Source organism: Gracilinanus agilis, chromosome 2 (genome assembly GCF_016433145.1).
Source record: "Gracilinanus agilis isolate LMUSP501 chromosome 2, AgileGrace, whole genome shotgun sequence".
Lineage (NCBI taxonomy): Eukaryota > Metazoa > Chordata > Mammalia > Didelphimorphia > Didelphidae > Gracilinanus > Gracilinanus agilis.
The window spans coordinates 228,480,694-228,496,501 of NC_058131.1; the positions used below are offsets into that span (position 1 = coordinate 228,480,694).

At 39.3% G+C, this 15,808-nt stretch overlaps 1 pseudogene; it reads right to left on the reverse strand.

Moving 5' to 3' along the window:
- Positions 1-11,018: 11,018 nt before the first annotated feature.
- Positions 11,019-15,808, reverse strand: part of LOC123233510 — a 130,205-nt pseudogene continuing 125,415 nt past the window's right edge.

Sequence of the window (15,808 nt, forward strand, 5' to 3'; positions counted from 1 at the left end):
GCTGGAAGATATCTAAACTATGAGATTTAGTAAAGGATGAATCATAAGAGTAGAAGTATAGAACCCTGAACTGAGCATCTTTTGAAGCCACCTGTTTAGGTAGTTGTCTTTTTACTTCCTTCTTCTTATTTCCCAGATTTACATGATCACTGTGAAATCCACTTGTTTTCAAAGAGCATAGGCACATTTCTTATGTAAGATAATCAATTTGCTCCATTTTCCACACTATATCAGCAGATTATTTCAAAGAAAATATTAATCCTGTCTTCTATCTGTGCATTGTATAGCAAATCATAGAAATACAAATTTGAAAGGCACCTCAAGTAATCCTTTGGTTCAAGCATAGAACCTAAACCAGATCATCCAAGAAAATTTTTTTCTTAGAAGTTCTCATTATGTTTTCCTAACTTCATTAAATATATTTATAGAGATTTCTGATTCTTCCCTTCTTTGTCATCAGAGGATAACAATATAACATGTGCAAGCAAAAAATGAGAAAAATTTCCCCTTCTTTCCATATTCTCTACTTAACCAAACTTATGTCCCCTTTAGGTAAAAGTTTGCTGAAGTAAGAGTTGTCTTGCGATAATGTAAAAAGTATTGAAGAGGGAGTCCCCAAAATCTGTATTCTAGTTTTAGCTTCTCCATTTATTAGTGATGTGACCTAAAATAAACCTTTTTCCTTACTGTGAAATGAAGGTATTGTACTTGGTTATCTGTAATGTCCCTTCTAGCTTCTACAGACTTAGATTTTATGGTGTGCTCAGCTGATAGCTGGCAACCTGCACACTTGCCTATTCGACAGGTTCTTCAGTGTTTTGGGGCTTGTCAAGCACTTGTCATAGCTGAGATACAGCAGGGGCAGCTGTTTTCTCTGGAATGTATGTGATCAGGCTACTACCAAGCCCACCTCTTAGCAGCCTTGTTCTAAGTATAGCAGAGAGATTGAGTCTGTCCCCACAATATGTCACATTATAGAGGGTTCTTTTGACAGCTTCTTGGGAACTTGATACCCATAGTTTTACTGGATCTGTTGAGGATGTGGAGTACTTAACACCCTGCTGGGTACACAGCAGGCATGTTGATGGGTTAGTTTTGAGTGGCTTTCCAGTTTTATTTTTTCTAGGCTATTTTAATCAAGTGACAACATACTATCACAGGTAGAGGGCCAGCATCAGTCACAAAGACCTGGGTCAGTCCCACAAGAAGTACTGGAATTTAAGACTACCTCAAAGGACCAAGCTACAGAAATTTACTCAATACATTATTTTTTCCATTAAGCAAAGAGTCTGTGGAATTAAAATATTTATTAAAGTAAAATAATACTTGTTTTAATTATTTTTATTTACCACATATTTGCATAGATAGGAGAAATAGTAAAGTCAAATAATTTAAAATTATTTTTTATCATTTGTCACATCTGATTCTTCTAGTGTTGGATTTTCTTTTTTAAAAACACCCTTCTCTTCCATCTTAGAATCAATACTAAGCATCAGTTCCAAGGCAGAAGAGCGGTTAGGGCTAAGTGATTTGCCTGGGGTCACACAGCCAGAAAATGTCTGAGGTAAGACTCTATCCACTGAACCACTAGCTGTCCCTCTTCTAATGTTTTAACAAGCATTTATTCGGCTCTTAGTATATATCAAACACAAAACTAATTTTATGTTGCAAAGAGAGGCAGAGAACACTGTCCCTGCCTTCAGAGAGTGCTCATTCTAAAGGTCTCTTCTGACGTAAGGATTGTGGGACCCTGGACAAATCACTTAACCCATGAGTGACTCAGAGAGTAAACTCTCTAAGACCATTGCACTTTAGCACTTTTTACCAGACTGATAAGATTGTAGTTCTGATTATACCTCATCCTTGCCCCTACCCAAAGATCTTTATAGAATCAGACCCTTAAGCTGAAAAGGATCAAAGGGATTATTCAGTCCATTTGTTCTCATAATACTGATGAGGTCCTGGCAAGAATTACAAGGTCACAAAGTAAATCAATGGGAGAGCTGGCTCTAAAATCCAGGTTTCTTGACTTCCAGTCCAATTCCCATTCTACCATACTGCATCATTAGGACCTTTGTGACACACTTATATAGCATGGTTCAATAGAAAGGGCTCTAAATCTTGAGACAGATGATTTGTGTTTAAATTCTGGAACTTCTAATTACTATCTCTGTGATCTTGGGCAAGTTCATTCAAACTCTCTGGGTTTTCATTTCCTTATCTGTGAAAGGGAAGATGTTGAATTAGATGATCTCTTGGGCCTCTTCCTCCTCTTAGTCTACGATCTTATAATTCTGTGATTCCCCACCACCAAAAATCCAAAATGCTTCCCAAAAAGGAGAGCTGGAGGTAGCCAGGTCCTATGCACTTCTTGGAGTCCCATGGAACTCCTGAGTTCACATTGCTATTATGGAGAAGTCTAGTTTTCATTCATTTTATTGACTATTAACTTAGCTTATTGTTCCTTAGGATTGCCCGATCTGGTCAACATAGTTGTGGTCATTGAAACTTTAGATATGGAGGCAGAAGACATGTTAGGGATTGCTACTGAGCTTTTTCATTGCATTCCAAAATGAGATGGCTTATTTACCACTGTTTTCTCTTTTCCCTATTCTGCAAGACAGACAAAGGGGCATGATACCAGTACTAGAGGCAGTAAGGAAAATGCTCCTAGAACCCCTTCTCCCCTCCCCCAAAGCAAAATGTCTTTATGCAATGAGCCAGAATTGTGTCTAAGACGTTGCCTCAGACTCTTATGGGGGAGGAGATCTCCCAGGCTTATTATTCTTATCTAAAACTCCCATGTCCTTGGATTCATTTTAGCTCCTGTATAAAGTTTATGTTGCTCCCATCTCATCAATAAGGGGCTCACCGTGTCATTGATTGCATGGCAAGATCCCTGGAAAGGCATTAGGACGTAGGAAAGGCAAGTGATTATGGATGGGGCTAAATTATTTACTTCATCAAAGTGTCTGGGGGCTTTATCATGCAGCCCTGTCATAGGGAGCTGTGCATAAAGATAAATAATGGTCCCTTTAACTCGGGGAATCTGAAAGGTCATTTGGGCCGTGGTAGACATATAAAGTTGTGTTTGCCACATCCATCAATATGCAATTGTATATGGATGTAATGCACTGTGTGTATGCAATGCAAGTATGGACATCCTCTTTCTACTTTGCATTCTGCTCACACTGGGGCTGCTTCATAGAATGCTATCCTGCCATCACTGGAGGATTGGGGGGGGGGTCCCATTCTCACCCTGTCCCAACATTGACTACTTCCTCCAGCCCCCAACCCGCTAGGATGGGCCATTCAATAGGAGGATTTTCCTGGTCCTACAATTGGCTAGTGTCCTCCTCCTGTGATCACATTGTATCTAATTTATATTTATTTTGAATCTAACCATAGACTTACCTGCCATCTCACCAGATAGAATGTGTCTCTTTAGGGGCAAAGGCTCTGTCAGGCTCTTTTGTCTTTGACTCCTCAGCACTTAAGTAAGTAGACTATTCATAAATATTTGTTGATTGATTGAAGAGGAGAATGGGGTATGAAGGTGTGCTGCCTTTAGGCTTCAATAGAGCTGAAGTTTGGAATGAACAAAAACAGGCTGAAATGTAAAGGAGAAACTCTTTCAGATATAAAGGTAGTTAGCTCTTTATGTTTTAAGAAAGAATCTCAGGCTTAACTACCTCAAACTGTATTTGAAGAGTCAGAGTGAGATAGTGCACACTCATTCTGGTGCACAAACTGTTTTAGTAACTTTATCCCGAGTCACACAATGGAGTAAGATCCCAGTAGGAATCTGGGAAATATAACTGGGTGATGACTATAAGTAAGAGAAAGTCCCTCCTTGAGGGCATTTGCCCTAAACCAGGAAGATTTGTAAAACAGAAAAAGCTAGATCTTTCCCAGACTCCCTGGAGATGACAAAGATCAGTGCTAAGGTCCTAAGGATGTCAAAGAAAAGCATCTGCCAATCCTGGGGTAATGGTCATTGCCCTAGTTTTAAAAAAAGTCCCTTGTGGAAAGAATGATGGAACATTTGGATGAACCAGAAGCTTGAGAGGACAGCCTGGAGCTGCCAGGGAAGAGCAATCCTAGGGATTTAGCATATATCTCCATATAACAAGAGATACTTCACCCTGGGAAAAACCCAGCAGCTGAGTGAACTGCCATCCAGCCCAGCAATGACTTATCCTGGTGAGAAGCAAGCTCTATGGCCAAGTGCCTTGATCCAGACTGGCAGCAAACTGGCTTTTCTTTTTCTTTTTTTTTTAAACTCTTACCTTCTACCTTAGAATCAATACTATGTATTGGTTCCAAGGTAGAAAAGTGGTTAAGGGCTAGGCAATGGAGGTTAAGTGATTTGCCCAGGGTCACACAGCTAGGAAGAGTCTGAAGCAGATTGGCTTTTCCAGCTAAGACCCCGTGTCCTCCAAGTAGCCAGCCCAGCTAATCATCTATCATCCATGCCACACTGTCTAACAGACTTCCCAAAAATGTTTCGGAGAAGCAAAGAACATGAGGCTCTGCCATTTCTAAGTTACCTATTATCTTGACCCAGGATGTTCCTGGACAAATGCTTTGTACATTCTATTCTTACCATGCCTTTTGAGTTAATGCCTTTGCAAAGGATTTAATGAGTCAACCAGCTGATTGTTGAGCACAAAAGTGGTAGCTCATAAACAACACTTAGAAAGATAGGTCCCCATAGGGGGCTTTTGGAGGGGAGACAGTAAAAGAATACTAAATATGGAGTTAGATGACCTGTCTTCAAATGCCAGCTCTGGCCCTCTAGAACCTTGGACAAGTCCCTTAACTTCTCTTGGTTTCAGTTCTTCATATGTAAAATGAGTTCGGGCTTGATGGCTTCAAAGATCCTTGATAGCTGTACATCAATGATCCTATAAAATGGTTTTTGGTTGACTGATCATGCCTAGTCAGATGCTGAGACAACTTGGAACACAGTTTGGTGTCTCATGACAAAAGCCTAAGATTGAAAATCAGGAAATGCAGTCATATATCTGGACCTTATTTTTCCTGATGTGAAGAAAGAAGAGGTATAGAAGCATTCATTTATCTTTATGATCCCTTCCAGCTTTAGCACTGTATGACTTACCTAGTTCCTGATCCCTTCTGAGCCATATTTAGGCTTTGAATCATCATACACAGCCCTTTGTACCTTCGAAGAGTTTCCTTCTTTCAAGGAATTCTAAGTTCTAGGAAAAGGTCACCTTGATTCTCAGGCCAGTCCCACACATTCTTTTCCTTTGCCTTCTCTCTGCTGTGTTCTCACAGTAGGTGTTTAGTCTTGGTTTGGCAGCCATTCAAAGGCTCATCTGATGGCTGCCACTGTCCCAATGAATAATGGTCCAGAGTGGACAAAAAATTGATTGCACAAGAATTCCTTTCCATTCAACCTCCTGTGGCTTCATCCAATTACTCTCTGGAGAGAAATCCATCTCTTTTCCTCTGTATTATGTCATGGCTAAAGCCTCCAGAACCAGATTGATGGCTATTTCTGTGAAATCTAGGGACAGGTCAGGAAAGTGAACTCTTAGTACTTCAACTGATGGGGAAGCCATCAAGACCCAAAGTATGACTAGTTAGTTTTAAAAAAATAATCATTTCCAAATTGGTTCAGATTGTTATTCTTGTTGAGCAATGGCCCCATACAAAGTTTCAGTTCAGTTTTATATAGCTGGATGTATCTCAATTATTTTTATTGCAAGGAAGAAAATACCCCTTTGTATTCTAACATAGTCTGAAAGGATATCCTTCATGGTCTGAGCCACTGACACTGATCATGTCTGCTGCTAAACATCTTTCCAAGCAATATGTTCCTCAGCATCTCACGACCAGGACTTCATAACCTTTTCAAGGTGCTGTTCCTCTGAGAGATATGCCATGGCCTAGGCTGTGGAAGTCTTCATCTCAATTTATATTTAGTTATTTCTTGGGGTGAGAAGGTGATGAGGTCATTCACAATTTTCACATCAGGCTTCCAGCTTTGAGGAGTTCATCATATGCCTCAACACCCTGAGGATTGGATCCACTATGGGACTTTCAGCCTTCCTAAGAGACCATGTATTTAACAGACTCCCAAATTCTTGTCCACGTGGCTTAAATTATCTGAATAACCAAGGTAAATAAAGGCCTTGCTATGAAGGAAAGGTAGATTTCAAGATGGGAATGGGGCTAATCTTGAATAACCAGAGATCCATTATGGCACTGTGGAAATAGCAGTGTGCTTGGAAAACACAGATTTAAGTGCAAATTTGGCCACTTATTAGCTGGGTAACCATCACCAAGTTATTTAAATTCTTTGAGCCTCAGTTACACATATATAAAATGGAGACAAGCTCTATCACCCTTTTGTAGTGATCATATATGTGAGAATTATTTATTACTATTTTGTGTTAATCTATTCAGAAACTACCTCCCACCTCTCAAACATCACAGTATAAATTAATGAATGAAAAAATTGTTAAGCATTTGAAGCATGTGCATAGTACTGTGCTAAACTCTGAGGTTACAAATAGAAAAGCAGACATTCTTTGATCCCAAAGAACTCATTTAAATGGAGGAGATAATGAATATAGGTGGTTTTAGCTGCAAATCAGAGAGAAAGATCCTGAGCAGATGGTAATGGATCTTCTTTAATGTCATTTCCATTGACAAAACCATATGAATTTCTGATCCTGAACCATTTGACAGTGCCAGGGACTTCGATGTTCAGAACTTTCTTTTCTGGGTCTTCATAATTGTGGTTACTGAAAAAGTTTAATATCTGCAGAGAGAGGTGCCAGATCTCATCTTCGTAGGAGTTGCTCCTCGTAATAATGGTTTCTAGGGCTGGAGGTCTAGAGGTGTAGTGAGAAGAACTCCTGTGTGGGAGCTGGGAGATCTGGGTTGTCCTATTTCATTATTTATAATTACTCACTTCATGACCATAGTCAACTCACTTATCTTGTTTGGGCCTCAGTTTCCTTGACTATACAGTGAAGTTAGCATGCTAGAAGATCTCAAAAGTCCTGCCAAGTGTTTGGACTTTGTGCTCTCACCACAATGCCTCACTGCCTTAATTGAATGGAATCACCATTTATCAAGTGTGTTCTATGTGCCAGATACTATGCTAGGGGCTGGGTGATATAAAGGCCAAAAAAAATACCAATATGCAGCACCCCCACTATATGGAAAGTCCAAGTAAAATTTTTGGCCCGCCTTTGTACCAGAGAAGTCTATTTTTTTTTCTTTTTCTTTTATGGGGTTTAATAGTTCCTTATTGTAAAATTTGGTGTAAGTATTTGGTCAGAGGCTATTTGTAGGTCAATGTTAAGTAAAAATACTATAAAAAAATAAAAAATGTGAATTAAATATGAAAACATTTTAAAAAGAAATAAATTTGAGGAGAACAATATTGAACACACTGCGTGTATAACAAAAGACATTAAAACCCCAACAATAGCAATACTTTTTATGCATTTATGAGTCACTAAACTTTTAAATGTATCTCTACATTTCTAGCCTTTGTGTATTATCTGCTGGCTTTCATGTTCTTTTCACAAGCTTTGACATTTTACTTATTTTAACTTAAAAAAAAGAAATTGCTTATTCTTATGGCATTCAAAGATAAAATATGTTGATATTATACAATGCTATACCTATATTTTATGCATTTCTGAGTTTCTAAACTTTTTCTTTGTTGTATTATGGCCTTTGCATGTTGTCTGAAATTCTTCTGCAAAACTTCCCTGAAATTCCCATTTAATTTCTTTTGCTGACACATGATCTATGGAAACTATGATGGGGAAAGTCTCAATGTAGAAGGGATACTTGCGTATATGTACATATATGCAATATACACATGTGTATCTATAAACAATCTGTATGTGTACAATATAACTTTCCTTTTAATCCCCAGCATCTAGCATATATGTAAATATATCCATATCTATACATATGCATATATACACACATACATATAGTCTATTTTCAAGGAGCTTATATTCTTCTGGAGTGTGAGGTGGGATTATAACTTGTATTTTGATAAGGAAATAGAAGATATAAAGTAGTGTAAGAGGGAGAACAATTTGATCCTGGAGGGAAGAAGAAAGTTTTTTTCTAAGAAATGACCCCTAAGTTATACTTTGAAAGAAAGCAGGAATTCTAGATGACACAGTGGATAGAGCCCTGGGCTTGGAATCAAGAAGACCTGAGTTCAAATCTGACCTCAGACATTCAGCTGTGTGACTCTGGGAAAGTCATTTAACCCAGTTTGCCTCAGTTTCCTCATTTGAAAAATGATCTGTAAAAGGAAATGGTGAAATACTGCAATGTCTTTGCCAAGAAAACCCTAAATGGGGGTCATGAATAACAACAATAACAACAAAGGGATTCTATAGGTGGAGAGGAGTGGGTAGGGCATTCTTGGCAGGACTCACTTCTTGTGCAAAGAATGAAAAGGAATGTTGTGGATGGGATACATTCAGAAATTCTGTCTCCCAATTACAGGAATATTCATTGACTATCCTCCATTTCTGGAATACTTTCCATCCTCATCTCCACCTCCTGTATTCCCTGACTCCCTTTAAATCCCAGCTAAAATCCTCTCTGGCTTCTACAAGAAGCCTTTTCCAACCAGCCTGATACTGCTGGTAACTGATTACCTACAATTTATACTGTATTTATATTGTTTCTACCTAGTTGTATCTTTTCTCCCCCATTAGACTGCGAGATTCTTGAGAACAAAGACTATATTTTGCCTTTCTTTCTATCCCCATCATTTATCATATAGCAGGCACTTAATAAATGTTTATTGACTGACTGACTTGACAAAGTATCAGGCAAGTAATATAAAATAACATTTGAAAGGTAATTGGGAGCCAGGTTGTAGATGACTTTAAATGACTAGAGGATGAATTTACATTTTGCTTTACATTTTTATTGATATCTCTTATTTTTATATTACTTTGACTTCTAGTTATCTACTTTGAGGAGTTTGTATTTTATTCAAGAGGCACGAGGGTGCCAATTTAGATCAGGTAGGGAGGCAACATTGTCAGAGCTAAGTTTCAGTGATATCACTTTGTCAACTCTGGAAGAAGGACTGGAAAAGAGAAAGACTGAAGGCAAGGAAACCATTTAGGAAGCGATTGCTCTAGTCCAGGTGAAAGGTGAAAAGGACTGAGGTCAGGATAAAGTTTGTGCGAATGGAATGAAGAGAATGGACATTAGTGGTGTGGTAGAGGAGCAACTGACTAGACAAGACAATTCTCTTGATGTAGGAATGAAGGAAAGGGTCAAGGGATGGCCATAGTGTTCTGAAACTGAAATACTGGGTGGATGACAGATCCATCAACAGAAAAGGGAAAAATTGGAGGAAGATTGGGATGAGGGAAAAAACATTTTCTTTTGGTTTTGTTGCTTTTTGTTCATTTTCAAATTATAGACCAGATATGGTCAACTTGATTAAAAGCAACTAGTGGAAGTAGTATTCAGAAAGTCAGTTAAGCAATCCCATGACCATAACCTTAGGGCAAGATGGAGAAAGGTAACATTTTTTTCTTAGAGAGGTTTTCTTAGAGGCTGAGAAAGCCTAAGATAAACCTGATTGATGCATGAGTGAGTGACTGAGTGTGAGTGAGTGTGTGTGTGCAAGAGGCAGGGGGGTGTCTATTTCTATTCTCATTTACTCTATAGTTTTTAATGAATATTTATCAAACTTGACTGCCATTTCCTACAAGGGATATGACACATTCTCATCTCCTCTTTCTTTCAGTTCTACAGGTTTTTCCCCATATGATAGGTTGGAGTTTCCAGCACAGGAGAAATACTGATCACTGATAGAAAAAAAATACTAGAAAAACAGTGACAGGCCTAGAAAGATGTTGGAGATTAACTTTGTCTTGCCTGGGGCTGACTATATACAGGAAAGGCTGGTAGTATCCAGGAAAGAGTATTTGTTTTCTGGACACCTGAGTTTGAAACCTATCTTAGCCATTTAATAGCTATTTGACCCCAGGCAAGTTTGTGTTTATATCCCTAGAGCCCAGTAGAGTGGCTACATACAGTAGGAACTTAAGAAAATGTTTGTTGGATTGAATACCAAGTGCTCTGAACATACATTGCCCTATGTGATCCTCTATGCCTTAGTTTACTTGTCTATAAAATGAGAATAACAACTGCTAGAGTGTCTACCTTCCAGAACTGTGTGAGTATTGAATATGTCAAAAGCACTTTGAATTCAATTTAAATTTAGGGAAAAAATAAACTTAGATGAAGAATAAGATTGGTTTCCAGTGATTCTCTCAGAAACCTGGAGATGTTAAGGGAGGGCTCAAAAATGTTTGATTTCTATCAAAAACTTAAGAGAGGTCAAGAATGAGTCATAAATGTAGGCAGTTATGAGTTGTAATTTGCATTGTTCAAAGATACATTTATATCAATTAAAAGAAGAGAAAGGGAACCAGTATTTTTTAAGTGCCTACTATGTTCTAGGTACAAAGTTTCATTCTTTACAAAATTATCCCATTTTATCTTTACAACAACCTTCTTAAATACTATTATTATCTACATTTTATAGTTGAAAAATTGAGGCACACAAGTCAAGTGACTTACCTAGGGTGATATAGCTGATAAATATAAGAGGCTGAATTTTAATGGGGAATCTTTTTGACTTCTGACCCAGTGCTCCATCCATGACCAGATGCCTCAGTGAAAGCACAGTTCCACAGGTATATTTGAGTATGTGCAAGGCACTTTCCTAAGTGCTAGGGTTACTAGGTCAAATACACAGTCTCTGCCTTCAAGGACCTTTTATTCTACTGAAGGGGAGCTTGTGACATACATATATACATGTATACTGCTTTGTAAAACTCTCTCTATATATATGTATTTATATATGTATACATATATGTGGGGGGTTGCAAGTAAGAAAATATTTTATTTTGGGGTGATAGGAAAAGAGAAAGATCTAAAAGATGGATAAGCTGAGCTTGGTTGCTAGATCCCTTCTAGAATTCCTCACTTTCATTTTTGCCCTCTATAGAATCTGTGACTACTTCCTTGTAATCCTTCTCCAGGGCAGCCAACTCTTCTCGGTCCTCAGAGATTCTCCTTCTTCAATGAGTTCACTCACATTCTAGTGTACAAATACCTGCTTTGCATACACGAGGTCAAACTTGTGACCTAAATGGGCCCATGCTTCTGACATGGCAGTTGTGTTATTTAGCATGCATGTTGCCCACTATACTTCAGCCAGGTCTCCACCAGATCCCACAACTGGGGGCTGGTCACTGAATGGTCATCATTGAAGTCAATGGGATACCAGTCTATGAACTGAATGGTTGTCTTGGTCTTGATTGTGTCAATGGCGGCATTGACGTCCTTGGGTACCGCATCACCCCAGGACTGCTTGCAGCAAGTCATGTACTTGCCATGGCAAAGGTCACACTTTACCATCTGGCTGGAGGGGTCACAGAAGGCACTGGCAATCTCTGCCACAGAGAGCCACTCATTAAAAGCCTTTTCATCAGAGATAATGGGCAAGTAGGTGATGAGGAGGTAGTGGATTCTGGGATAAAGCACTCTGTGTGTGTCTGTGTGCCATTCTGTATACTGCTGCCAAAATAATTTTCCTTAATCACAGACCTGACTGTGGTACTCTCCTACTGACCTAACTCCAGTGTCAGTGGCTTCCTCGTGTTCCTAGAATAAAATATAAACTCCTCTGTTCAGCTTTTAAAGCCCTCTCCAACCTGTCCCCATACTACCTTTCCAGCCTTATTGGGCAGTATACTCCCTCCTGGCTTTCTATTTCTCACTCACAACATTCCATCACCTGGCTCTCTGCACTGGCCATCCCACATGCCTGAAATGGACTCCTCCCTTACCTGCATCCATAGAGCCCTTCCTTTAAGATGTAACTCAGGCATCATTTTCTACATGAAGCCTTTTCTAATCCCCTAATAACTAGTTTTCCTCCCTCCTGAACTAACTTGTATTTAACCACACCATGTGTATTTATAGACAAATGTATGGCTCTTTGTATGATTTCTGTCTATAAAAACATGCATTTATTTGTGCTGTATTTATTTTTATATGTACTCATCTCCTTCTTTAGGATGTAAGCTCATTGCAAGTCATTGTTTCATTCTTTGTTCTTGTATGCCTAGCATGAAGCATAGTGTCTGGCACATGGAAGGTGCTTAAAAAATATGTAGAGTTAAATGGTCGGAACCCATGTGGCCAGGACTCCTTCCACCCTTAGAGGATGACGGCAGCTTAGGATTTTGAGGCATTCAGATCGACCTCTCTGACTGGTCTTGATCCCCAATAACCTTCAGCTTTTAGCATGGACAAGCTGGCCAGACGCAGCAGCAACACAAAGTCAGTGAATGGATTGGCGAGCGAAAGAGAATGGACTGTGGAGAGAGGCACAGGCAGACCCTGAAAGCCTAGTGTGGGAGAGAGTTGAAGAGTACATGGAGGGGGAGGATACTGAATAAAAGAAATACACTAGACACTGGTCATAAAATGACTTCTGGATGTTAAGGTTGCCAAAAACACTTTTGGAATTGTAATCTTTTATAGAAATAACTGACGTTTACATAGCACTTTAAATTTGGCAAAGTGTTTTCCATAAATTAGCCCGTTTGAACTGCACAGCCATCTTAGAGGAGATGCTATAGGTATTATTATCCCTTTACAGATGAGGAAGTGGGTGCTCAGAGAGTTTTTACTCATGATCCTTCTGCTTCTAAGCAGCATTTGAGCTTAGTTCTTCCTGACTCCAGCTGACAATCTTCCTAATACCCAACATGCCTCCTTCTAGGTATATCCTGCACTAATGTCCTATTCCAATGACTTTTTATGGCATGGAAGAAATCCCATGTTCTTAAAGACTATGTCAGAGGAACATGACTCTAGTAGGTTATTCCAAGCTAGAAATTAAGATCAAAGGTTTAGAATTAGAAGGGATCCCAAAGGCTATGAACCTTTCTCTTCCCCTCCCTCCCTCCCTCCACTGAAGCCCAGAAAGGTTGTGTCCTTCCCAAGATCACCTAGATGGTAAGGAGCAAAATTGTTTTTTTGAATTCAGATTCCCTTCACAAATACATACATACACACATGTATATGCACACACATGTGTTCATACACACACACACATATATATATGTATATATATATATATGAAGCATCTGTATTTAGTGCATGCATGTATATGGCCATGGCAAGTCATAAAGATCATCTCCTAAGACATAGAGTGGTTGTAGTCCATATCACTGGACTACAGAGAATTTTTCCTAATAGAGAAGAGAATTCTTCCCAACAAAATGATGTTTCTCTTGAAATGCATGTTAATGGAGCATTTCACAATTTACAAAGCATTTTAACATATGCTATCCCCACAATAACATTACCAACATTTTCAGGACAGCTGCTATCATTCCCATTTTGCAGATGGGTCAATTTGTTAAGCAGTTTTTAAAACCCTAGTATATGCCGAGCAATAGGCTAAGAGCTAGAGATACCAAGAAAGGTAAAAAAAAAACTTTCTGTCATCAAGGAGGTCACAGTCTAATGGAGGAGACAACATGGAAGCAATTGTGTATTAATCAAAGACACATAGGATAAATTGTATATAATCAATAGAAGAAAAGCACTACAATTAAGGGGCTTTTGGATCAGCTTCCTGTAGAAGGTAGGATTTTAGCTGGGACTTGAGATGGGCAAACAAAGACTTGGAGAACTTTTCTCCAGTGCTGCCAAAGTCCCGAGTGCCAAAGCTGGAAATTAGAGCCAGTTTTTCAGATTCCAAGTCCAGTGTTCTGTTTCACCATGCTGCCTTTCATGGCTTTATTTCGTCCTCCTCATGACCCCCTGAAAGTAGATGAGTCAATCACTTTTATTTTCATTATATAGATGAAGAACCCAAGACAAAGGATATTAATATGGGAAGAAATTTGCTGGAATGAGAAGACAACAGGCAATAGCTTTGAGGAGTCCCCCAGCCTCACCCCTGCAATGACAGCTAGCATATAAAATCAGAATGCATCAGAGCTTTTGCCATATTTGTGAGGCTGACCTTAATCCTTTTGTTTTATGGTTGTCGTTGGAAAAGGAGAGAGTTGGTGATGGAGTGGGGGCATCATCATAAGGGATACAGATTGAGTGTCTTTCTAGGAGTCTTTCCCCTTCTGTCTATGGCTCCTTTATCCTAATAGTATTCTCCCGGGAAAGGGAGGGCCCTGCTGCTGAGCTGCCTGTCTTGAGCTCTGAGAGCACCAAAGGGATTTGACAATGATGAATCTATGCCATGAGATCTGTGAAGTTCTGTCCTTGAGCATTCCTTCTGAGGCTTTCCTTTCCTTTTAAGGCACATTGGTATCAGAAGTCCTCCATCTTGAAGGAGAAACCCCAGGCTACATGGCTCATCAATATCTGGGCTAGGACTAGAATATGAGCTGAACTTGGAATCAAAAAGTTGTTGGTTCAAATCCTGCCTTAGACACTCACTGGCTGTGTTTTCATGGGCATTTCTTTTAAGCTCCAAGTCTTGGTTTTTTTCATTTATAAAATCAAGGTAGTATTAACTCTCGCAACTGCATCACAGCATTGTGGTGAGGTTCAAATGGAATTCTGTATATGTAAAATGGATTGTGACCTTTAAAGGACTAAGTTAAGCATTAGTTGGTCTTAGAGTTAAGCTCACTTCTTATAACGCTGCACTTCAGACTGTTGCTTGCATTCAACCTGAGGTTGCTGTGAAGATTAGCCCTTTAAGGTGAAGATGGCAACTTCACTTGATTATCCAATTATGGAAAAATGAAAAAAGGAGAAATAGAAAGGAAGGGTAGAGGGAAAGACTGTTGAGATCTTCTTCTCTACCCTATACTGGAAAACAACATCCATTTGAAGAACAGAAGGGTCACTTGCTTCCTTGAGTATCATTCAGGGAGCAACTCTAAATCCTGGCCTCTCCACAAGCTCCTTTCTGACCTGACTACTCCAGCACTCCTTTATTCCAAAGTGGATAGAAATATGGAAGACTGTATGCTATCATGTAGAGATGTTAGACTGCTGGTTCATTGTTCAGTCATTTTTTCAGTCATGTCTGACTCTTCATGACCTCAGTTGGGGTTTTCTTGGCAAAGATACTAGAGATGTTTGCCATTTCCCTCTGCAGCTCATTTTACAGGTGAGGAAACTGAGCTCAAAAAAAGGGGTAAGTAACTTGCTTATGGTCACACAGCTAGTAAGTGTCTGAGACCAGAACTGAACTCGGGAAGATGAGTCTTTCTTACTCTAGGTATCCACAGTTCACCTAGCTGCCCCACTGGTTCAGATTAGCCTAAAATGTAATTGAGAAATATTTAACAAAATAAATGAAACAGAGAAAATGTTAACATGTGGTTTCTGAAGTTAATGTGTTTCCTGCAGGGATCCTTACATGGTGGTCCCCATTTTGGAGAGTCATATGGATGCCAACCATTATGATTTTTTTCATCAGGTGAAATTGGGAGTGTCTAAAAGACACTCAGATTTTAAACTTTGCCTTCTAGAACTCCCCATTAGTAGTCTGAACAACCTGTTATTGCCTGCTTACCTAGGCCATTCTTTAGGAAGCAATAGGAAGCAAACTGTTTAATGAGAGGATCTGGAATGCAGTGGGAAAAGTCCTGAAGCAAAAGTCAAAAGACACAAGTTCTAGTCTAGACTGTTATTTATCACTTATGTGAATTGGGGCAGGGAGAGAGAGAGAGAGAGAGAGAGAGAGAGAGAGAGAGAGAGAGAGAGAGAG